This window comes from Vombatus ursinus, unplaced genomic scaffold (assembly GCF_900497805.2).
Source record: "Vombatus ursinus unplaced genomic scaffold, bare-nosed wombat genome assembly UNPS02009062.1, whole genome shotgun sequence".
NCBI lineage: Eukaryota > Metazoa > Chordata > Mammalia > Diprotodontia > Vombatidae > Vombatus > Vombatus ursinus.
Window position 1 is genome coordinate 2,812,052 of NW_020948840.1, and position 25,313 is coordinate 2,837,364.

The 25,313-nt window shown below is 38.4% G+C and overlaps 1 long non-coding RNA gene across 5 annotated transcripts in view; it reads right to left on the minus strand.

Annotated features, from left to right (window-relative positions):
- Nucleotides 1–25,313, minus strand: part of LOC114034560 — a 57,362-nt gene that overhangs the window by 16,177 nt on the left and 15,872 nt on the right. For 3 of the 5 annotated variants that reach the window (XR_003568121.1, XR_003568118.1, XR_003568119.1), the window contains one exon: nt 20,827–20,950. The exons of the other annotated variants lie outside the window; for them this stretch is intronic. This is a non-coding gene — a long non-coding RNA (uncharacterized LOC114034560). The remainder of the gene's footprint in view (nt 1–20,826; nt 20,951–25,313) is intronic. 5 annotated transcript variants of the gene reach the window in all.

A 25,313-nucleotide genomic window follows, 5' to 3' on the forward strand; every position in this document is an offset into this window, starting at 1 on the left:
GGATATAACAGATATAATCATAAATCAAATAACCAGACACTGCAAAAATGATTATATAACTGTTAGGTTCATAACTAATGGGAAGATAGATTTCTTGAGTTTTATGTCATGAGATAAAGATGAGTTACCAAACATCAGGAGATTCTGATTCAAGACATTAGACATTAGGATAAAGCAGGGGAGGGGCAGTTTTGAGAAGAAACTATAGGGAGAGGTAGCCAGAAGAGAAAGAAGTAAGGAGAGACCTGATTGTTCTTCACATAGCAGCAGGTCTCAACTCTCTTTCAATGAACTACCAGAAGCTTCTTCATTCTTCCTTCCGTCAATAAGAAAAGCAGAGCCACTCATCCAATCAATAAGTAAGTTCCCAACAAATCAGCAGAGGAGTCAACTGTCTCAACTGGAAGCCTTCCATGTCTTGTCTCTGATTTCTTGGGACTCTTCCTGTGTTAACCTTATTTTTCTTACCTTTGCCTTCAAACGGGTTCTCTTAATATATTCATCTGAGGGGAATGTGTCTATCTGGTCCTCAGAAGATTCTATGTCTCTACTCAACATTCTATCTGATACATGTCGATTGCATCATTTTTTTTAGATGTAAATATTCTTTCTCTGCCCCTTTCAGCAACCTGAAAAAGAGCAGTGTCTTACACTAGCAGTTGCAGGTATCTGAGAGCAGAATAAGCTTCCCTTCTAACTCTGAGATTCTGCAATTTTTTTTTGTGTGTATGTGTTTCATCACATGTGCAAAATATCTATTGGTTCTCTCTAGAACAGGGATTCTTAAGCTTTGTGTTTGTGTGTGTGTGTCATGGACTGTTTTAGCAATCTGGTAAAACCTATGGACTCTTGACATGCTAAATTTCAATTTAGGCCAGTGAAAATAAAGATGTAATTTTTCACATGTAGATTCACAGACCCTCTGAAATCTGTCCATGAGCCTCAGGTTAAGGACTTCTGCTCTAGAAGGAAACTTGCCCTTATTGTGGAAAGTGCTGAGAAAATGAGTTCCTCAATAGAAATGCCTTTGAATTTGAATCAGCCATTCTATCAGCTACAAATTGTATTAGGCAAGATAGGTTTTGAAATAGTGAATAGTGACTTAGAAGCACTTAGTATAGTAGAAAGAACACAGGATTTTGAGTTAAAAGAGCTGTGTTCAAATCTTGACAGTTAATGGCTACATGACCTTGAAAAAGTCCTTGAACCTATCTGGGCCTCAGTTTCCTCCACTATAAAATAAAGGGGTCAGACAAAGGTGATTTCCAGCTCTAAATTCTATGATTACTAGATTTTGCTCACCTGAGCCAAAATATACCTGGCAGCTGTGGGTCAATGGAGGCAACGAATTTGATTATTTAACTGAAATTTCTTCAATTAGACGAAGTACAGGAATGTTTTAGTCCTTTACTGTCTCAGAAGTGATGGTGCTTCCCTAAGAGTTGGCTTGGGAATCTAAAACCTGGCTTTTTGTTATTGTTATTCTTGCTGATAATGGGTCCAAATAAGTTGCCTTTGTATTGTATTATAAGAATGGCCCAACACCATGGGAGCGAGTACAGAGGAGCAGTATTGGTCCTTGTTATCTGAGCCACAGTTGCTGGAGCAGAAACAAAGAAGCCAGTGAGGATGCTAGAAAATAAAGCAAGATATTGAGAGAGTTGGTGCACCTGCAGTGCTAGAGCATTAGGGCTATAATCTCCCTCCATAAAATACAAAAACTGCCTGCAATTACAGGGAGGTTTTCAGTTGATATGTAAACAGTAATAGAGATAAGGAATGTGATTTGCCCATTGCTCATTGAAGCCTAAAATGAAAATCCTGCAGAAAATAAACTCTTTAAGACACCTACAGGGGGAATATGCCAAGTGCTGTCTTTAGAATATAGCCTGTCATTTTAAGAATCATGACCATTTTGCCTGTCTCTGGTTAGATTTACTTGCATACAAGATGTCTCCAAAGTCTGTTTAAATAAAAAATACATTTGAACAGAAGATGTTGTTTGTTGTCTCTGGTGGGGAGCTGGATTAGGATGGGGATATAAACCTTCAGTTAATCAACAAGAAACTTTTATTGAGTGTCAATTGGGTTTAAGGCTTTATCCTAGGTCCAGGTGATACAAAGATGTATAAGGTAATGTCTCCAGCCTCAAGGAATTTATAATTTAGTTGAGGAGATGGTAGACGGTGGGATAGTAAAAAGAGCAACATACCTAGCATTAGAAGATTGAAGTTTGAGGCTAAGCTTAGTCACTTTCTAGCCCTGGGTCCTCAAGCAAACCATTTTTCCTTTCTGTGTCTCAGTTTCCTTATATGTAAAGTGCAGCATTCATACTGGATAATCTGCAAAGTCCTTTCTAGATCTCTCATTATCTTAATAGGAAAAGGTAGCTAATAAATCCAAGAAATGATGGAGAGAGTAAGTGCTATGAGGAGTCAGAGGGAGAGTCACAAGCTAGCATAGAGATGGTTTAGTCCAGGCCCTTATTTTACAGATGAGGAAACTGAGTGCCAGAAAGGGGAAACCACATACCTACTGAGTAGCAAAATCCACAGCTATTGACTCCAAATCCAGTGCTCTTTCCAGTATGTCAGATTGAGCACATGATGCATACTCCATGAGGTTGGGTACATGCTCGTACAAAGGTATATGTCCATCCCAATGGAGCCAGAGCACATGTTCCATGGGCTTACCCTTGTTACAACTCTTGGCTTCCTCTCATTGTTGTCTGGAGCATCTGTGAAACCTTCATGGGGAGGTAGGATTGAATTGGTATTTTGAAGTGTGTGGAGGACTTAGATAAGGGAGAGGGCTATAGAATCATAGTATTTTGCCACAGGCCATGAGAAAAGGAATGGTATGAACATTAGGAAGCAAAAGCAGATCTATTCTGAAACCTACATCTCAAAGCATATTCCCAGAAAACTTTGTTTTGCTCTAAGCAGAGGGGTTTTGCAGGCATGTGATCCTTTGTTTGAGACTTTGAGTCTGTCTTCCTATTGAAACTGTGGTATCTCTTTGAGAGCACAGAAGATATTCTAGTATTTGTTTACTTGGTGACTCATTAATACCTTGGAATTAAGATTGAGTTAGAGTGACTAAGTCTTATCTATTAGGGATGAATTATGTAACATGCTTTAATGTGACTACCCTAAAAATTCCAACTCCCAATCACACTGAGAAGTAGGGTCCCCAGAGCTTTCCTCTCAAGTTATCTAGGTTTAACTCTGAGGAGGTGGAAGGTATCTTTCTAATACTATATTACTCATGAGCTCCCACTGGTGTACTTCCTGCCATAATTACAGATGATATCTATTAATCATTCAGACAGTTTTTAGAAAGGGGTATTTACTAAGGCATTAAGGTAAGAATAGTTGGTGCAATACATTCTCCCTACCCCAAAGAAAAGAGAATTGTGACACATTTTCCCATAAGTACAGATAGAGATCAAAAGAAAGTGAGCTCCAGCTGAGAGAATGCATATGGCAAAGAAGTAAGTCAGAGCTCTGAGAAGTCCTTTTGCTGGATGCTCCCGTTAGGTATGCTGTAGTTTTCTGCTAAGCTCTTTGTAGGGTGGTGAGCCTTCAACTAGTCTAGCCTGGCTCCTGTTGCAGCTTCTCAACTATGCTATAAATGAAGCTAAGATGTTGATGGGAAGAAAAAGAGTTTTTTGGATCTCCAAAATTTGCAATGTTCTCTTCTGTCACAGGCAAGCAGCTCTCACTATTCTCCACTGATCAATTTTGACTCTGCTTCAGACTCAACTTTTCTTGATATTTTATAAAAGGCTGATGAAGTCTTTCCAAATTTCCTCAGCCAATCCAAACATTTTTAATATGCTTTTAAATTGATCAAAGTCTTTTCACACTTTGTTGAAATGCCTTTGATTGATTTGATTTAATAGAGATACATTCCTACCTGATTAAGGTTTAAGAATGTAAAATTGTATCATTTACATTAGGTGGGGTGCAGCAATTTGATGGATTTACTAAAATGATTCTACTGTTGCAATTGGTTGGTTTACATTGTTGTGGCTTGAAGTCACTCCTTGTGCTGGGTCTATTAAAGAGAGAAACCAGAACTTAGGGGACCTCTTCTGAAGAGATCCAGAGAGAGATCACACCATAGACCAGAATCCAGAGACGAATGCTTGGGGGCAGAGGAGAAAGCCTTTGAACCTGTACACACACTTGCTTCCCTCAAATGTTAATGGCAACCTTGGGTCAGAGGCTTGTTACAGTTCTACATACTCTCACCTATTAATCTAAGAGGCCTCAATGAGATGCTGGAGCCTCCTAACTGCTTGGTCCCAGGAGAAGATGACTGAGTTTCCCAGGTATAGGTCCTGGACTCTGTGTACCTGGACCCCCAAATTATTGGCTTTCTTAGCTTTGGAGAGGCATTGACATAACCTTTTTCCTGGAGAGAAGGTAGTTGTAGAGAGGCTAACTCTAGGGCTAAGTAGTGGGAGCTCCTAAATCCAGTCTTCTGGAAAAGCATCAAGTGTTCCTAGATTCAGGATTTATCATGTGACCTTAATGCTAGAGGAACATAAAGGGCCTGAGCCAAGATATGTGAGCAAAACATTGGGATTTTGTTCCCCAATACTTACTTTGACCTGAGTTGGATGGGGAAGGGTGCTACTGCTCTAGCTACTCCAAATTTGTTTCACTTCCATGAAGATTCCAAATATTGAGTGTAGTGCCACAAAGTTGAAGACTTATACAGATCTTGGGGGAGGAAGTAGAATAGAGGACTCACTGGAAAGTATCACCTGTTTCTAGGCTTCTATGAATTTTTTTTTGTTCAAAATCATTTATTTCTTTTCTTTCCCACCTGATCTGTGATAAAAAAAGAAAAGGTAAACAAAATTTTTATAACAAATATACTGTCAAGCAAAACCAATTCCCACAATGGCCACGCCCAAAAATGCATTCTCCATATTCAGTCCATTGCCTTTGTCAGGAGGTGAATAGCATTTTTCATTGTTGAGTCCTTTAGAATAATGCTTGATCATTGCATTTATCAGAGTTCTTAAGTCTTTCAATCTTGTGAATTCTTACAATGTTGTTGTTAAATTGTCAATTATTCTCCTGTTCTTATTTTACTCTTCATCAGTTCATACTAGTCTTCCCACATTTCTTTGAAACCATTCCTTTTGTCATTGAACTTCTGGTTTCACTGTCACTTGGTCCAGCCATCCTAGGAAGCAATTTGGATCTATGCAAAAAGTTACTCACTATACATACCCTCTCATCTGACAATACCCCAGGCTTATTTCCCAAAGAGATCAAAGAAAAAGGAAAAGGTCCTGTATGTACTATTTATAACAACTCTATTTTTGTGATGTCTTCTATGAATTTTTCATGTTGTTTGGCATTTTCTGTGGGGTGAAATATTTCTGTAGCATATATGCATTATTCTCTTAGATGCTTATCTAAGAGTTGGAGACATTTTACCTATGTCTATGGAGACCTAGGCCCAGGCTATATACAAAGGTCCTCAGGATGGAGGCAAAACAAACTAAAAAGTTGTAATTATTTTTTTCATAAGCCCCCAAGATTGAACTCAGTTTGTGCAAACCTAAAACCTTCAGCCCAGGGTCATAGATTATAAAGTTAAAAATCCCTACCACATTAAGAAGACTTATTTAAATGTTAATTAAGAGATTTTTCTCTTTAAAAGAAGATACAAGATATTTGAAATACATATATATGTATATATATATGCACACACATAAATGCACATGTATCTATATGAATATGTATGCATATGCACTCACATACATCTTTATACACATAGAGTCTCACACACAAAATCTGGACCTAGAATAGGCCTTGAACACAGAAGGTGCTCAATTAGTGTTTGTTGAATGAATGAATAAATAAGTTTTGAAGAAGTGTCATGGAGAAACAGGAATCTATTTTTCAGAAGAAGGAAAGGAAGTTCTTTTCCCTCAAAATGTTTATGTGTACGTTTTCTACTACTCCCTCATGAAAAAGCAATCACCACAAAACCCATAGCCAGACAATGACGAAGTCACCTACCTACAAAGAAAACCCTGTTGTGCTACAGAATTATCAGCTGCTGAGCTCCCTTGATTGTCTATGAAAGACATTCAAGTCAGGCATCCAGAGCTATGTAAGTTACAGGTGTGTCATTTGGGGTATAGTAAGGAAGCCTCTGGATTTTCAATACTATTTTTACATGGAGTAGTAGTCTGACCTGAGCACACATATAACAGAAGAATCAAGCTCAGCTCCCAGAAAGAAATCCCCTCAAGTGGAAATAAGTAAAGTCACGGAAACATACAATAACTGTATCAGAGCCTCCCTTCTGACACAAAGTACCTGTCTCATTTCCAGGATTTCCTACTTCTCCCTGGCTTATTTGTCGCTGTCCAAATAGAACTGGGGGACTTTGATATAAGTCAGCACAATGGAAAGAGCATTGACTCAGAAGTCAGAAGATCTGGGTTCAAATTTTACTTCTGATGACATGGCAGCTACTGAATTTTGAATTAATTTGATCATTTATTAGCTGGATCTAGAGCTGCCCAGGGTTATATAGCTAGTACCTATCAAAGGCAGGACTCAGGTTTTCCTGGCTATGGAGATCAGCTCTTTGTCCACATCAATGAGAATAACATGCAAGAAGTAGAGTGGAGCCAGATTATGAAGAACTATGGAAAGCTCTGGTTATTCCTCTGCAGATAGCTGAATTAGAGGTGAGGAAGGAAGAACAAAAAAAAGGTGGGATGGGGTGGGTGAGGTAGTAAAGAGTGCAAAGGAGAAGTCAGATTATTACCGAAAATATTCTCTGGCTAGCTAGGTATTATAGTAACTACTTCAAACCAAGAGTTGAAGAGAGGGGAAAGTTGCTATTTTCCAAAACCCCCCAAAGAAGCAGTAACAATAGATATGGAAGGACTGTAGCTGAAAGCTAATATGAGGATAAACTTCATATCTTCCTAGGAAAAAGGAGAGATTAGGGAGAAGTAAGTGTGTATGTGTGTGTGTGTATGTGTGTGTATCTGTGTGTGGTAATAACAGTGGTAGGGGTGAGGAGATGTTCGTGTTAAAAAAAATATCAGGTAACCAGGGAATCAGTACTTGGGCAAAGACTCAGATCCACCAGGCTACAGTATGTACAATTCAATTAAAACTCATGACAGCATAATAGTTTTGCAGGTTTTCATTTATTCATTTATGTGGAGACAGATGATGTAGGGAAAGGGACACTGGCTTGGAGTGTGAAGACCTCGGTCTGAAAGATGGCTTTGCAATTTAGTACCTTTACAATCTTCCCCATTGAGTCTCAGTTTTCTCTATCATGAATCCTATGGCCTAGTACTTCCCAAGGATTTGGAGTTCACACAAACTGAGTCTGATTCTGGGGGCTGGTCACTAAGAGGTTGCTTACTTTTGATTCTTTTCCCCTACCTGGACTTAATTCAGGAAAACCTCCAAAATAAAGCATACATGTAGTTTATGTCTTGGTTCCCCGAATGTGGATAACAAGGTTTCCAAGTCCCTGATAGAGATTCTGATAATACAATATGTGTATGGGATATAGGATAGCTTTATTTCACTGCATAGAAAATGCATATATTAAGTAGATTCTGTGATCAAATACAGAAACTACAAGCATTCAACTTGTCCATAAGCTCTTGCAGAAGGGAAATGAATTTAAGGTTGCTGACAAGGGAAACTTCTATTTTCCTGGTGAGTCCTTCTTTCCCACAGTGTCTTGACTATTATTCCACAGAATCTTAGTAACTTTAAATTTATAACTTTAAAAAAAAAGACTGATACAGAAAAAACAATGAGAAGAGACCTTAGCAGTTATCCCCTCCTCTCCAAAGCACAATAAAACAACAACAACAAAAATCTTGAACACTATCTTTAAAGAAATCATAAAAGAACACAGATCTAAACTACTGGAATCAGAGGACAAATTGAAAATTGACAGAATCCACAGATCACCCAAAAGAAACACCAAATTCAACACAACCCAGAAATGTATTTATCAAACTCCAGAGACAAACCAAATTCAAGGAACAGAGTCAAAGGAGATTATGTAGCATATATGTAAAGGAAAGAAAAGAGTGGAATAAAATTGTACCAAAAAGCAGAAGATAAATAAACCCAAGAATAATTTATCCTATAAAAATGAGCTTAATCCTGTGAAAGGAAAAGAATTTTTAACATAACATAACATAACAATTTTTAACATAAGAATAAATTTAGAGCTGGAAAGTCTACCTCCCTCATTTTATAGGTGAGGAAAATTGAACTTTAAAGAGATTTAGTACCTTTCCAAGGGTCACTTAGATAGTAAGCGAAGCCAGATCCAAACTTAGATCATCCTGACTCCAAGTTTTGTATGGAGTCCACTATGACATACTATTTCTCAATAGAAACAATGACTTCCAAGCATTCCTGGTGAGAGAACCAGAGCTGAGCAGAATCTTTGAAATTAAAATACAGCAGACAAAAGAAGTAGATAATGCAGGAAAAATGAGAAACACAAAATTAAAAAAACCAAACCAAACCAAACCAAACCAAACCAAACCAAACCTTGTTCCAAATCTAACACTGAGTTATTCAGCTTGAAGCTGAGATTAGCTCATAGGGGCCATGAGCCAGGACAGCTTCCCTTGAAAAAATTCTACATTTACTCTCTACTTAGAATCATAAGATTATAGATTTAAAGTGAGAAGGGACTTTAAAGTTAGCCTTATTCAACCCTCTCATTTTATAGAAGAGGAATCCTAGATTCTAAGAACTCAAATTCTTGATGGAGCCAGGATTTTATCCCATGTCTCCTGAATCCAAATCCAGCATTCTTTCCACTATACCATATTGTGTCTCAATGATGACAAATCTAGATTTGGATTTGGTTGAGTGCCTGAACCCAAAGAATGATGATTAGTGGATCAATGTCAACTTAGAAAGAATTTCTAGTGGAATTTCACAAGGCCTTGTTTTATTCATATTTTTTTCAAAGATTTGGATGAAGGCACAGATGGTATGCTTTTCAAATTTATGGATGATACAATAATGATAGCTAACACACTGAATGACAGATTCTATAGATAGGGGAGGAGAACAGAAGAGAACATTTTTCATAAATGAGAGCAAAAAGAATCAGAAGAAGGAAGTGATGAAAGACAAAAAACAACAGTTTAATATTTATTTTTGTATCTCCCTCAGTACCTAGCACATTATTCTGCACTTGAGATATGTGCAGATCTGAATAAATGCTTGGAGGAGGAGAGGAACAACGAAGGCTATCATACTCAAGGAGCTTACATTCTAAGCAACTTGCAAGATGCCTGTCAGTTAAAAATGAAAACTTCCAGCTCCAGATCCAGTTAACTAACAATAAAATGGATTCAAAATCCAGTAGCTGCCAAGTCCCAGTAGCAATCCAGGAATTAAAAATTCAATAATCATCAAGAAATCATTTTAAATATTTCATTTCCCTTACATTATCCCTGCTTGGGCAGAATGACATTGTGTCTACCTGACAAGCCATAACTCTTAGTGGAAAAATACTGGATGATATTCATGGGAGTGGGAAGGGGGAGGGAGAGAAGAAAAGAGAAAATTGTTTCTTCTTCTTTTTTTTCTACAAGATGAGAAAATTTCCCAGGAGTGCACGTCTGTGATGATGAAGTGGCTACTTGGGAAAATGATTTTGTAGTGTTTGCTTAACTTGGAAAGTTCATTTAACTTGGAAAGGAAAATATGGGCTTTAATGAATGAGTTTAAAGTATGATGAGACATTTGGATGGACGTGCAAGGTACTAGTTCTGTGCTGTCAAAAGCAATTACAATTTGGCAACTTGAACTTTAATATTGTATTTCATTTATTAAAAAAAAGGTTCATTCTTAAGGTTGAAAATTTCCACTGAGAAAAGTGGCAGTAATATTTAATGTGCACATTGAATGATTTAAGTGTCTCAAGGATGTTTTTTAAAAAAAAATTTTTTAACATCTGTTGCAAGAGAGTGTGGGGAGAAGTGAGAGTAGGCCCCACCTGTGTACTGAGGGTTCACATAAGGTGAGGACTTGTCCTAATGCATGTCTTGAAAAGGAGCAGAATAGACATCTCTAGCCTCTTATGCTCCCATACTACAAGGGAGACTTTCATTCCTGCCAGGAGGGGAAGCAGGAGGTTGGAGTTAGAGGCCACGACTTTGCTCTTGTAAGAGGGAGAGAGTAATGGTCTAGAAGCATATCTATCTGCTCTCTTAAATATTGTTTATCTAAGGAAAATGATTGAGTTCCATCTAACTTTTGATCACTTTGTCATTTTTTGGGGAAAATGTCCCCAATTTCTATGTCCAAGGTTTGACCCCTTTCTTACCTAATGCCAGTTCTACAATCAATATACATAGAGAATTACAAAGAAGCCCATTTATCCAAATTGTGGTAAAACAGAAACCAGAGAAATATATGGGAGAATGTGTTCCAGACATGTATGTACCATACATAGTAAAGAAGCTCTCCCATCGGGAAAGTGTTAGCTCAACCAAAAACGAATGTTGTAGATCTTACTCAAGGACAATATTCCCTGAAGATGCTAGGGTATCAAGCTGTGAATAGGGGCATGATGGAGACTATATACTCTTTCCAGAGTGTCTTTGTTCAGCAACCTGAAGTGGAATTAACCTTTTCCATCTTATTTTTCAAAGCTGGAAGTCCGGAATATCTGAAGCAACCTATTCCTCTAAGACTTGAAGTTTGAAGACCCCCCTCAAAGGGGAACTGACTGAGAACTGAAGCTCTTGTCTCTTGCCAACTCTGCCCTGCCTGTCAGGCACAACAGGGACTTCATCCTCATCGACAGGGAGAAAGTCCCATACCAGTGAGCTTTGGGACAGATGTTACACATCTAAAAATAAAGGCTCACTTTCTCTGCATTTTCCTGTGAAATACAAGGAACATTCAATAGCTTCATGGGAAGATACCTCAAGAACCATAGGTCAAAAGAGGAAATCTGTTTCAGGGAACAGGGTCAATTTTACTTCTATAAGATCTCTCGCATCAGTCTCATTCATCCCATTAACACAACTTTGTTCCTCATTTTTCCCCTCTCCAAACCATTCTTCACATAGAAGCCAAATCAATATTCCTAAAAGACAAATGAAATGTAAGGGTAAGCCCCCTTTAGGGGTCAGCATCTCACACTATGGTCAATATTCTAAGACTTTGAAGGCTTTACATTTGAAAAAAAGCCAACAGAGATAATGAACTTGCTCCAGGATTCATTGGCTCAATATCTTTGTCCCCAGGCACTCATTTTTTTTTTTTTTAAATGAGAGCCAACAGGAATCTAGGATATGTAACTGGATAGTGACCACACATTAGGAGTGGAACTTTTTCTGAGGGAACTCAGCTCTGAATAAGAAAAATTGCCAACAGAAAATTTCTTACTAAAAACATCCTTGGTTGTTCTCTATTGCCTCTATGATAAAACCCACAGCTTGGCCTTTCAAACACTAAAAGTAGATCATATCTAGTTTTCCAATTTTATTTGTTGGAGGGTGATGTTGTGTATGTTTATTAGAGGAAAGGAATAGACCACCAAACTGATTCCCAAAAAGTATGTCTCTATTTGTGCTCATGAAAGGTTGCCTTTTTGCCCAACCGCAGGCTGTGTATCTCCCTGCAATATGTTATTCTGGCAAATCTTTATCAATCAGCATTGTTCTCAACAGAATGGTTTAAGTAGAGGACAGAGGCAAAGTAAAGAACAGGAGAAGCTTACCTCAGAGGCTGGCATTTCAGTTCCCATTAGTTTCTCCCTGTGTAGTCACTGGCTCTGTCTGATCAGAGTGGAGTGATGTTGACTAAGGGAAAAGATATTCCTCCTTCCCCTTCACCCTCCCCTAGTCCCCCAGGGAAGGAACTTGGAAAGAGTAGCTTCATCCATGTGAAGGTGAGGTCCAATTAAGATGGAGTAGCTAATTTTCCTGTTAAACTAAAGTGTTTCTAACCCTTCAAACACATTGCTACATATAAAATGCAGGGTGGTTATAACATCCTTGTGCAACTATAAACTTTTGTATATTCAAAGTTGTTGCTGTTATCTGTCTTTCATTCTCAAAGAGGACCATGACATCAGGAAGATGATGCCATGACTTGCAAGTGAATTGGATTTAAGTGAGGGAGGTCTGTGCAAGGTCATCAGCCTCACTTTCTCCTTCAGAGACATCTGGGTCCAATGATAAGATATAGATCAGGACAACTGGAGATGGCCCAGGATGCAGTGAGATGTATATCCACAATTTTAGTCAATCAGCAAGCATTTATTAAACACCTACTATGTTACAGGCACTGTGCTAAGCACTGGGAATATAAATACAAGCAAAAAGAAGATAGTCCTTACCCTCAAGGAGGTTACATTCTAATTGGGCAAGAGAACACCTTTTTAGGGAGGGAGGGAGGTAGAATGTTGAGGGAGGCATGATGAAGGAATTCAGATTACAACCTGATGAGAAATGAAGAGATGGCTGTCCTGGGCACCCTACTTAAATAGAGGTTCTGGGAAGAGATATCCAGTCAGAGAGAGGCCCAGGGGTTGAAGGTACCTCCAAGGTGGGAATTCTAGATGCATCTCAATTGGTGAAGGGAGATAATTATTTCCTGCTAAATGAAACTCAGCTTCACAAATCAAACTTATTACATGGTTTAATGTTGTTTACTCAATTAGATAAGAAGAATATGTAATTTCAACAAATCCCTTTCCAACAAAAGGGGATTGATTAGGAAATGAAGAAAAGGATAAGTTGGGGAGCTGGGGCTGACTGTGGTAAGGAAGGAGGAAGAAGAAGAAGAAGAAGAAGAAGAAGAAGAAGGAGGAGGAGGAGGAGGAGGAGGGGGAGGAGGAGAAGGAGAAGGAGAAGAAGAAGAAGAAGAAAGAAGAGGAGGAGGAGGAGGAGGGAGCAGTTAAAGAAGTCTTACTGAAATCAAGTTCCTAGGAAAGGAAAAAACAATATTTATTAAATGTCTATATAGCATGGCCTCTATAGGGCAAGGATTAATATTATTCCCAAATAAATCAAAATTCTACTCTCAGAATATTAAGGACAAATAGTAGGAAATTGCTTGTTCTGACTTTCATTTATATTGAGAAAGGTTTATATGAGGACTTATTTGTAAATGTGAATCCAACTTAGCATCACAGAGTATGTAGCTGGAAAGGACCTTAAAGATTATCCAGTCTAACATAACTCATTTTACTGTAGCCTCCTAGGAGTCCTTTCTAAACTATACCAGTTCCTCCTCCCCCCAGACCCCCATCTCTGGTACTGATAAGGCAGCCTAATGATAATGTACTCACAATGTTTCTTTTCCTAAGCCAAACCTGTTGACTGCAAATTCAAAGTAAAGGCATTTAATGAAATGGAATAAGAGACAATAAGATAGAATTAAATCTGGCATTAAGCTCTCCTAGCATTCATTCCCAAACTTCTACCATCTATTTTTCTACATATGTCTCCTGGGTGAGTAATGGTTTAGCTCCCAATTAACCTCTTGGTGTCCCCAATAGAACAGGAAGGTGACACACCAGTTTGGGACATACCTAGTGGGTAGGGAGGCAATTTGGAGATTCAGATGAATTATTTGTGCTATTAGGTAAACAAGAGTAGTTTACCAGAAGATGAGCTCCGAGAGAGCTGGGATTGTGTCCTACTTTATAAGCTAGTAATCTCTCCCCTACAAGTTACTGCCTGGAGAATGAATCATTGAAAACTTCACAAGAATGTAAAATTGTCCTCCTTGTTATCTAGCTCCCTTCTTTGTAATAGCATTTGCAGTAATGAGACCTTACTAGCACTACAAGAATATGGATTAGGCCTTAAAATGACTTCTATAGTCAGAAGTAGGGTTCCTCTTAGCTTCTATGACATAAAAAGTTCAAGAGACATGACTTCTGGGTAGTTAATAATTCTATTAATTATGGTTAGAGAATAATTAATAAAAGGATGGTCATCTGGCTGTCTCTTGTAAATCAAAGACAAATCATGGCAACCTATTGATGCTTACACGCCTTTGGAAGAGTGGGTGTTACCGACAGATGGCAATCAACCCTGATTGGTTAACAATTAATGAGAAGAATGAATATTATAATGAGAGGTAGACCTATTTTAATGAGAGACTGGGGGAATGTGACTTTAATTACATCACTCTTACTCCCAGACTACCCCCAGCCCTGGACAATCTAGACAAAGGATCTAACTCCCATCCAAGCCTGAGTAGAACACAATGGGCTTCCCCAGTTGGGTGGTGTCTGAACCAGATCAAGAATGTTAAATCTCATTATCAGCCCTATTCTTCAGGGCTGATTTGACCTAGTAGAGAATGAGAAAATTGGGAGGTAAAAAATCCTGGATCTCCCCAATAGTAATTGGTTATTAACATAAGAGATAAATAACAATTTCTTTCACTTCAAATGTTAGAGAATCCTGCCTCAGCTACTGGGTAATCTTGGGCAAATTCCCTTTTCTTTTAGGGATCTCTCTCTATGGGTGTTGTTTCTCCTTGACAGGATATAAGCTCCTTGAGGGCAGGTAGAGGTTTTATCATTTTTTTCATTCCCAACACCTAGCCCATCACAATAGGTCCCTACTGAAAGCTTCTCCTCCTCTTCCTCCTTCTCCTCCTCCTCCTCCTTCTCTTCTTCCTTTTCCTTCTCCTTCTTCAACTTCTCCTCTTTGGTAACATTAAGAATTCCTACTAGAGAAGAATTTTAATTCTAGTAATCCAGATACAGAGAGTCAGAAAGAAAGCTTTTCTGAGAGTTGAGGATGCAAATTCCATTATCTCACATGGGGAAGCAGATCAAAACAAATCTTTATGCTTTTGAAAATAAGAGAAGGACTAGAATGGCTAAGCAGATATAGCTCAGAGCAATTACTTACTTGAAAAATGACATTTTAAATGGGGGCTGGGTGTCTAGTTGCATGGAAATGATTTAACATGGCAAAACAGATAGCCTAATCAAAATCTGTCTGATAATAGCAAAGCTTGATATATGAAATCATTAAATTCTTACACAGAAGTTAAATTTCATTGCCTACAAGTATTTCAAAGTTGTAGTTAACAGAAAAGCAATGTAAACAACGAAAATATATTTTGCCCTTTCCCCAAATTCCTTGAAAGTGTTATATTAATTTATTCAGTGAGTATTGGTTTAGTATCTATGATATGTAAGACTATTTACTAGACCTCAGAGAATTGCACTGGTCCTGGAGAATTATGCCCCTTTCACAGTGAACCCTTGCAGATTGGCCAACTTTTGCTCTCAGCCTGAATTCTACCTACTAGATAGGCCTGGAACATTGGGCTCTTCACAACTATGTAAGAAAAGACTGGTGGTCTTCCAGCTAAAGCTCACAGGCTTTCATTGGTCACTGCTCTGGTGGGCTCAGGAGGACCTTTGTCTCTCCTCACAGACCCCCCTGAACTTCTCCAAGAATGACTAATGGGTGAGAGGCATCAATGATTAAAGAGGAAATAGACTTGTAGACCTTTGTGTACTGGAAAGAATCTTGGATTTGTAGTCCAAGGATCTGTCACTTACTGACTTTATGACCTGGGACAATCACACAGCCTCACTGGACTTCAGTTTTCTCATCTATAAAATGAAGTGATTGGATTTAGTGGCCTCTAAGTCTCCATCTAGCTCTAATCTATGATCCTATGAATTCAAATACCTCAGTGACTGGTAAATCTATGGATCACAGAAACATAAATGGAAATCTGCCAGGAATCTTCACATTTCTAAACTGGTAAGTTCTTTTTGAATTCCACAAGCCTCAGTGGTATAGTCCTGGGAAATTTGGTAGAGAAGAGGATAATGTCCTTGAACTTGCATCTAAAGAGTGGCAAAGGTACCATTGGTGGCTGGAGTGACACATGCAAAGAGTGAGCCCTTTTCAGGCTTGGGCAAATTTGCAAGATATATCAGGGCTTGTGAGCTATCATTTTAAGAGTATAGATTCAGAGAATACTTGTAAACTTGAGAATAATTGGGCCCCTGAGGAAGCAATTTACACCCTGCAAATGCTGAGTTGAGGTCAAGCTACTCCAAAGGTACTACTCTTGTAATATTGGGCTCACATTGATATTTTAGATTTGCAAAGTACTTTATCTATGCTGTGTTACTTGAGCTTCACAACAGCTTTGTGAGTTAGGTGATAGTATTACTCTCATTTTACAGATGAGGAAACTGAGGCTCAGAAACGATAAGTGATTTGCCCTTGTTTACACAGCTAATGAGTCTGAGGCAGGTTTTGAACTGGAGAATTTCTTGTTCCAGATCCAATATTCTCCCCACTATACAACATTACTTCATACTAAGATCTATTTACCTAGAGATCATATACAGTATTTAAAGCACTAAAGATTTGATTATAATTAGAAGTCTAACTTAGCCACACAGTTTCAAGGGTTGGCAGACAAAATTAATACCTTTAAAAATTAAAAAAAATAGACATAAACTCCCAGGAAAAAAGAGAGAACCTGATATTAAGTTCAGGGTTAACCTAAGGCAAAATTTTGAAGTTGTTGAAGTTTCTTTTTAGATTTTTAATCTATTCTTTTTTCTGTAGCCTTTTGTCCATCACTTATGGCAGCAAAAGTATTCTTTAAGAACAAGATCTAATATTGGATCCTTCACTGCCTAAACCTGTGTCCTTCTGGTCTATTCACACTTTGGAGCAAGGGTTCTTAGCCAGGGGTTCATGGTAGATAGATTTCAGATGGCTTGTCAACTTGAATGGTAAAAAACAAAACAAAAAAACAAAAACAAACAAAAAAAACCCAACATCTTTATTTTCACTAACTTCTAACTGAAATTTGGCATTTCTTCCAATTATGAATGTAGGCAACAAACATGATTCTGAGAAGGGGTCCATAGTCTAAATTGTCAAAGGGATCCATGACACAAAAAAAGATAAAGAACTTCTCATTTAGAAAGTTTTTATATTTGAGCCAATGCTTGCAGATCACTCAAACACACAGAATAAAGATTAAACTTTATTAATGCCAATTTATGCTGGCCAGGAGTTATTGTAATTACTCTAAATAAGCACTGACTACCAACAGAGAGAGGGCAGCTAGGTGACACAGTGGATAGAGGTCTGGGTCTGGAGTCACGAAAACCTGACTTCAAATCCAGCCTCAGATACTTACTAGCTTTGTGATCCTGGGCAAATCACTTAACCCTGTGTGCCTCACTTTCCTCCTCTGTAAAATGACCTGGAGAGAGAAATGGCAAACCAGTATCTTTGCCAAGAAAACCCTAAATGGGGTCATGTATGGTCAGACACAACTAAAACAACTAGACGACAACAACCAATAGAGAGCTAGGCAGAATAGAAGATGCAATACTGAGATTATTTCCTGATCACTGACATTGAGAACTAAAGGAATAAGCAATCATTCAAATGGGCTAAGAATGCTGGAACCAAGGGTGGAAAGTGAACTACTGCATCTAAACCCTCCCCTTCTACCACTGGGAACCACTATGGGATCCACCCAAGGTTCTAGAGTGGTAAAGTCACTCCCTTCTTTACTGAGGAGCCCATTTACTCCAGATTCGTGCACATGGCCCAGACCGGGTGCAGCCCTCAGGAATCCTGAACAACTAGTCCAGGGGTTTTTGTGTCATGCTCCTTGGTAGTCTGGTGAAACCCATAAAACCTTTCTCAGAATGATGGTTTAAAATGCATAGAATAAAACATAAAAATACAAAAGAATCCAATTATGCTCAATAGTTACCAAAATGTTAAAAAAAAATTTCATAGTCTCCTGGTTAGGAATCCATGATCTAGATCGGGGTGGGGAACCTGCAGCCTCGAGGTCACCTTGATCTAGAGGAAAGATAAGACTCCTTTTTATCAAACTTCTTGGCTCTCTATACTCCCATCTCAGCACAGGAAAATTGCTTGATATTTAAGTGTTGACTCATGTTTAGGACCTTCCCCCAAAAGGTAAGTGAAGTAAAAAGATACTCAATACACAATATAAATCAGGTATGGAGCAGGTACTTATTTTCTGCACACAAAAGCAATTCTAAACAGAAAACATTCACAAGTGCATATTTGACAGAAAGAAGCTTAAATAAGGGGCAGTGCTACTGTTATTTTCTACTGAGAGATTGATGTTTAAACACCAACATATGAAGCAGTTTACAGAACTACCAAATAGGCCATGACCATATTTCACCTCATGTCAAGGGTCTTGTGAAAGGTGGGGGTTAGTAGAAAGGTATTTAATGTATAACGCATATCAGTGAAAGGGCAAATATTCATTGTCCACACACAAAAGAAATGCTAAAAGACAGAAAAAACTCACAGTGCACATTGACAAGAATGAAGCAATCAGAAACCTGTGACATAATGTCTGTTACTTTCTGCCTGGACATTGAATCACAAAAGTCTGAAGATGAAGTAGTTTGTGGGACCACTGATTAGGCAAGGCCGAAGGTATTTCATCTTGATTCTACACTAGCCAAACTATCCCCATATAGCCTCCTGTTGGTGATCTCCAATGAAGAATTTCTCTTTGCTACCAGTAAGATACACCTAAAAGATACACCTCTCTGACTTGCAGACTTCCTGATTACTCAGAAAAGGAAACACCAAGCAAGAAAGTCATCCAGGGAACCTAGAAACAAGTTCAGATAGTGAAGTCCATACTGTACTCCACTTGGGAGCAGATGGAGGGTTGAAGGAAAGAGCATTGAGCAGCCTCCCTCCTCTCCTGTGAAGTTTAGTGATGGAGAGAATGGCTGACACATGAGAGGGCTGAAGGAAGAAAATGAACCAGAGAAGTATCTCCTTTTTAACTGCAATAGCAACCCAATGTCCTGCTGTCATGAGGAGGGAGGAGGACCGAAGGAATACTCAGGGTTTTCTGCATCACACCAAAGCATGAAGTCCTTTTAGTACTAAAGAAAAAAAAACAAGCAAGTTTTTCAATAGACAAGCATTTATTTTCTTTCCCTCCCAACTCTGCCCTTCCCTCCCCCCAACTCCCTGGAAAAAAAGAAAAAGAAAAGAGAGAAAAGTCTTGTAATAAACATTCAGTCAAGAAAAAACAATTCCCATTTATTTGGGGAAAATAAAAATAAAAAATACATCCCCAAAAGTATGTTTTGTTTTAAATTTGCTGTTCTGTTGAAAAGGATTCTATCACTTTAAACTCTTGGATGCACCTTCTAAGGAAGTCAGTTGCTAAGATAATCAAATCTATTATACATAGATGAGTCTCTTAGTTCCAGCTAGAGAGCTAAATGGAAGGAGGGAGACAACAAGTATTTATTAAATGCTATGTGCCTAACCTGTGCCAGCCCCTGGACTAAGCACTTTACAAATATCTCACTTGAACCTCACAACAATCCTGGGAGGTAGGTGCTAATATGGCTACAATTTTACAATTGGAGAAACCGAGGCAGACAGAAGTTAAATGACTTGCCCAGGGTTACATGGCTCTTAAGCATCTGAGTCTGGATTTGAACTCAAGTCTTCCTGACTCTGTGTCCAGTGCTCTCTCCACTGCATCACATAGCTGAGGGAAAAATTTGAAATGGTTTTTCTCAAAAGAAAAAACAATAACTTTAAGTTATGTTTGGACACGGCCAATAAGGAAATTTATTTTGCTTGAGTATGAATATTTATTATAAGATTTTTGTGTTTTCCTAGGAGTGGGAGGGGGAATTGGGAGGGAGAAAAAATAAATTCTTGTCAATTGAAAAAAAAATTGAATTAAAAAACCCAAAATGTATTTTAAAGAGTTATGTTTTGGAATAAATTGAGATTTTTATAACTCGAAGCCCTTTAACAGAGTGAATATGAATCTGCTAGGCTGTTACTATGGGAACAATAATATTTAAATTAGAAATAATGCAAGCTTTAACTTCAAAGGGCAAATAGCTACAGTTTAAAGGGAAGAATTTGAATTTCTCTCTTTCTGAGAACCTCTTCAAAGAAAAAAAAAGAACTTCACCTCATCCTGTTTTACAAATGTTTTCTAAATTTACACAAGGCACTCTACTAGACAGATTATAAACTTCATTAGGACGGGAACTCTGTCATTAATTTCTGTATGTCCAATATCCAGTATATCCAGGGCCTTATACCTAAAAGGTACATAATAAATGTATGCTGAATTGAAATTTGAACTGAACTGAATTCCATTGTATAATATTTAATTAAACCAAACCAAATTAAAATGAATTTGCTAATTGTTTTTATACCAATGAAGGTACTGACTTCTCATTCTCATGCATATAGAGAACTCACTTAAAGTAGGTTGGGTCTTAGAATCAAGTCTGCTACAATAAATTCTGGTTCTATGAATAGTAAAATTGAATAACACTTAAATGAACATTTATTTTAAAAAATTGGCTTTTTTTTTGGCTAGGCAATGGGGTTAAGTGACTTGCCCAGGGTCACACAGCTAGTAAACACACATTTATTAAGTGCCTACTATGTATGAAGCATTGTTTTGAGTTCCCAGCTGTGTGAAGAAGAGAGGGAGACTAGAAAGATGAGTGATCCCTGTCCTTAAGGAACTCATAACCTAGTGGATATGGTCAGGCATGTATCCAAGTAATTTAGTTTGATATGTCATGGACCTATTACTTTTGTCAATATCAGAATTTCCTCTATTAATACAGATTGCATCCCCTTTATGCCCTAGTAGATGCATTTTGGGACTTGCTGTCACTGAAAAATTTGCATCCCGAAGTCAACCTGATGGTGAACCTTTCAGAGCAGCCTGATAGCAGATGCACATTCCTTACCAGGCCAGTATTTGAAGATTTTGCAACTTGGAAGGGCCCTCCAGAGCTTGCCTTCTGCTAGTGCAGCCCAGGACAACCTCGACAGCATGAGGAAGTATCCAAAAGAGACTATCATGGAGAACATCTAAATAAATATCATACAAAGTAAAATGTGAAAAGTGCATTGGAGAAATATGGAGGGTTATGGAATCAGACATCCATTTTTTACAGTCTTAGAGAGTTTCCCACCACACAGGGAAGTTGTGTCTTGCCTGGAGTCACAGAGCTCATAGATTTCAGAGGCAAAATTTGAACCCAGATCTTCCTAATTCCAAATCTAGCCTCTAACCACCATGGCAAATGGTCTCTTTAAATAAACAAACAAATAAATCCATCAAGAAATAAAGTCTAAGAAAAATTCAGAGAAACAGATCTGTCAAACCTGTACAAGTAATTGCATATTCTCTTTCCTTCCTTCCTTCCTTCCTTCCTTCCTTCCTTCCTTCCTTCCTTCTCTCTCTCTGTCTCTCTCTGTCTCTCTGTCTCTCTCTCTCCCCCTCCCTCCCTCCCTTTCTTCCTTCCTTCCTTTTTCTTTTTTTCTTTTGTTAGTGTATGCTTTGGTTATCTCTCATTTTTATTCAAGGTAACAAGAATCACTCACCCTTGTCACTTAAAGGTTTAGACATTCTATTTTCTTATAAATTTCTGGACTCTGTTTTTTTCCATTTGTCTCGTTCAGGCCACAAATGTAAAACAATAAAAGGCTTGATGCCTCACAGGTGAAAATCACTAAGGTTTTGCTCTCCACTGGAGCATAGTTTTGAGGAAGGCGTATGGTACAGTAGAAAAAGTCAGGAGACCTGAATTCTGGTTCTGAATCTGCCGTTGATTAACTATGTAACCTTGAGAAATTTATTTAGCCTCTCTGAAATCCCTTCCAGTATGGTATGAGATCCTATGATTTTATGAAATGAGATAATCTGAATGCACTTTGAAAAGCAGAAATAAACAAAGAAGTATATGGAAGTATTATTTAACTTGAATTGTTCACAGAAAAACCATTCAGAACTCATACACAAGGGTTAGGGACAGTCTTAATGAGCAGACTGAGCAAATCCCTCCCCTACGTATCCACACAGCCTGCTAGAGCTGAGTTCTTTTAGTCTGACCCTTTCTCATTTATGAATGAGAAACTGAGGTCTGAGTGAAGAGTTGACTTGTCTGTGGTCACATAGAAAGGTAATAGCAGAACCAGGATTTGAATCCTGTTCTCCAGTGCTTCTTCCCTACTCTACCACACTGTCTCAGCTCAGAGTGAGCCCCCTTCTATTATCCTCTTGGGAACTGAGAACTTTCCTTCTCAGCTGAGCCATCTTTTCATACTGCCAAAGGAGGTCTTATACCTCAACTCTGCCATGAACTATCCCTCGATGGATAATTCTCTTTACATTTCTTCCAACACACACATCTACTCACATACCATGTTACATACATTTTACATACACCACACACTACAGACATACCATGTACACAATGCTCATATAACACACATTGTACATACTACACATACACATCACACACAATATCCATATTATACATACCATATCACACATATACACTATACTGCACTACACACACATACACACCTACATTCATGTACTATACATATACCATGCGTCTAACATAGACATACCACACTCATAGTAATACTATGCATTACACAACTATACACATCACATTACATGTACACATATACACATAGTACATATACTACATATGACATACTCTGAAAGAATAAAGCAATGAAATTATTCCCAATTAAACTTGTGGTGTTTGAAATGGAAATAAGAAATCTCCAGTCCAGTCTTCCCCTCAAACTGAGGTTAAAGTCATTATTTAGATGGTTTGAAAATTAAAGCTGAAGCATCCTTTCAACCTGAACAGATGGATTTATTGTTGAGCATGTGACTCAGGGTGACTTTGGGGACCTTGCCTTAGGATTTTTTGAGGAAATGATTAGAAAAAGGAAGGACAAATAATCTGAAAAATACAGAAGAAACCAGTAGCAATCTCTTCTCTAGGCTTTAAAAACACTGATAAGGATCCAACAATTGCCTCAAGTGAAAAAATCCATTTGCTGTTGGACAACTAGCCCTGTGAGGTACTCATCCATCTGCGTTGCCATGGAGACCACTGGATGTGTAATTTTTTGGTTAATCTCAAGATCTAGCAGCCACTCCTGGAGTGAGAAGTGAATGTCTTTGTGTTAGTCACTGTTGAAAGGTTTTTTACAGAAACCTAACTTACTGACTTACTCACCTACCAGCCTTCCAGTCTGTCAGCTTGGTAGTAGTAGCAAGGATACTGAACAAGCAGACAGGAAATGAGCTCTGCTCTTAACTATCTGGGGATTTGAATAAGTCATTTCCTTCCCTAGACCTTAGTTTGCTCACCTTTTTAAGAAGGAGTCTGGACTAAATGAATTCTAAGTTCCCTTCCAGCTCTGACACTCTACGGTGGGGATAACATCTGCACTCCCCACCCACCACACAGGGTGGTTGTAAGAGAAAGCATTTTGTAAACCTTGAAACCCTATAGACAAGAAAGGTATGCACGTGGTGCATAGTGGACCACTTCCTATCAAGCATTCTCCAACTTTTGGCCTGGGCCTGGTTGCATCCCCCAATTACAAGGTGGGTTTGATTCTTGACAAACTCCAGTTTCTTTTCTCTTCTCACTGACAACTTTTCAATTCAGCTCCTGGTTCATTTGAAATATCTGACCTGGGTCAAATCACTTACCCTCCCTGGGCCTCAGTTTTGTCATCTGTAAAGTGAAAGGATTATACTGAATAACCTCTAAGGGGCTTAATAGCTCTAGTAGTCTATTGTAAAGTTCCTCCTAACTCTAAATCTTATGATTCTATGTCTTAAAATTCACCATCACTGATATCCTCAGCAGCTTAAGCAATGGAGTCATGTTTCTCAATGACAAGCCCAGTGACAAATGATTGTTATTAAAGAAGACAGACCAGCTCATTTGTCACTTTAGATATTAAAGGGATGGAAAGTCTCATCATCCAGTGAAATCTCTCCTTACAGGTTATTATCAACTGTTTTAAAAGCAATCACCACAGTCTTTAGTGGTAGGGAAATTTAGAGAAATTGAGCATAGCTTGGGGTCCTTAAGCAGCATAATTTTATCTCTTAATTATTTTGCCTCATTATTTAGAAGACAGCTTCAGACTTTTCAATTTGTTATTTCATCAGGCCATAAATATTGTCAAGTGGTAAACAGGCCAATGTGGGTCACTGAGGTTCTAACCAACCCCCTGTTAACCAAACCACATTGAGCAATTATTCACTACCTACCAAGGCAAAAACGCAGGCCCAGCAATTGGAAAGTCCTAACTTTGCCATACACTTTTGTGACTACCACTTCTCTCAGCCTCACTTTTCTTTTCTATAAAATGAGGGGGTTGGATTAGATGATATCTAAGGTCCCTTCCAGATCTGGATTCTATATATTTATTAAATACCTACCATTCTATGGAGGGTACTAAGTTGTTTGCCTGTTGTCTTCTCCATTAGACTGTGAGCTCCTTGAGGAAAGGCATTATTTTTTCTTTTCTTTGTATCACCAGTGCTTAGCATAGTACCCGGCACATAGCTGACACTCAATAAAGTGCTTATTGATTGGTATGGAAGAATAATCATGGGTTCAAAGTCCAGAAGTTTGAGTCCCATTGAGGAGAGGGGAAGGGGCATAAAAGATACTTGGGGACATCAGAAGGTGGCTGTGTATATCTAATAGTGTCAATCTCAATTTATTCTGACAGTACCATATCTTAGAGAGTGCCCAGAATATAGTATATTTAATAAATGCAGATTTGTTGATTTATTGAACTTTTTCCTTCTGCTCATACTGTATTCAGTTCTGACCTCTTAAACCTTCCCTTCTTGGATCTGCCCTCAACTTGATAAACTTCAAGCCTTCTTCTCCTACCTTCTATCTCCCTTGACCTCAGTAGTTGACTCCCTAACTCGACATAATGTCTGACTTGGCACTAACATCAGAACTTTCCATTCAGACAATTGTCCACTGCAGAAAAAAGATAAGATTATTGTTATCTTCCAGATTAATAAGATCCTCCCTCCATTTACATTTTTCCATTGTCCTGACTGGGTCCTATCTTCCGTGATTTTCCCCCAGGAGCATCTTTTGGCCCAGACCATAACCCCTCATATCCTAAACTCCTCCCAAAAATGAAGAGTCTTAGAGGAGACTTGATATCTGTCCTCAAGTATATGAAGGGTTGTCATGTAGTGTTGAGCTAGTTATGCTCAGCCCCAAAGGCAGAATAAGGACAGATGACAGAAGTCTCAGAGAGGCAGGCTTAGGATCTGTGTAGGAAAAATATTCTAAAAATTAAAACTATTGAAAAGTGGAATAGACTCCCTTGGAAGGAAGGAAGTTCTCCCTCCCTGGAAGTTCTTAAACAGAGGCTG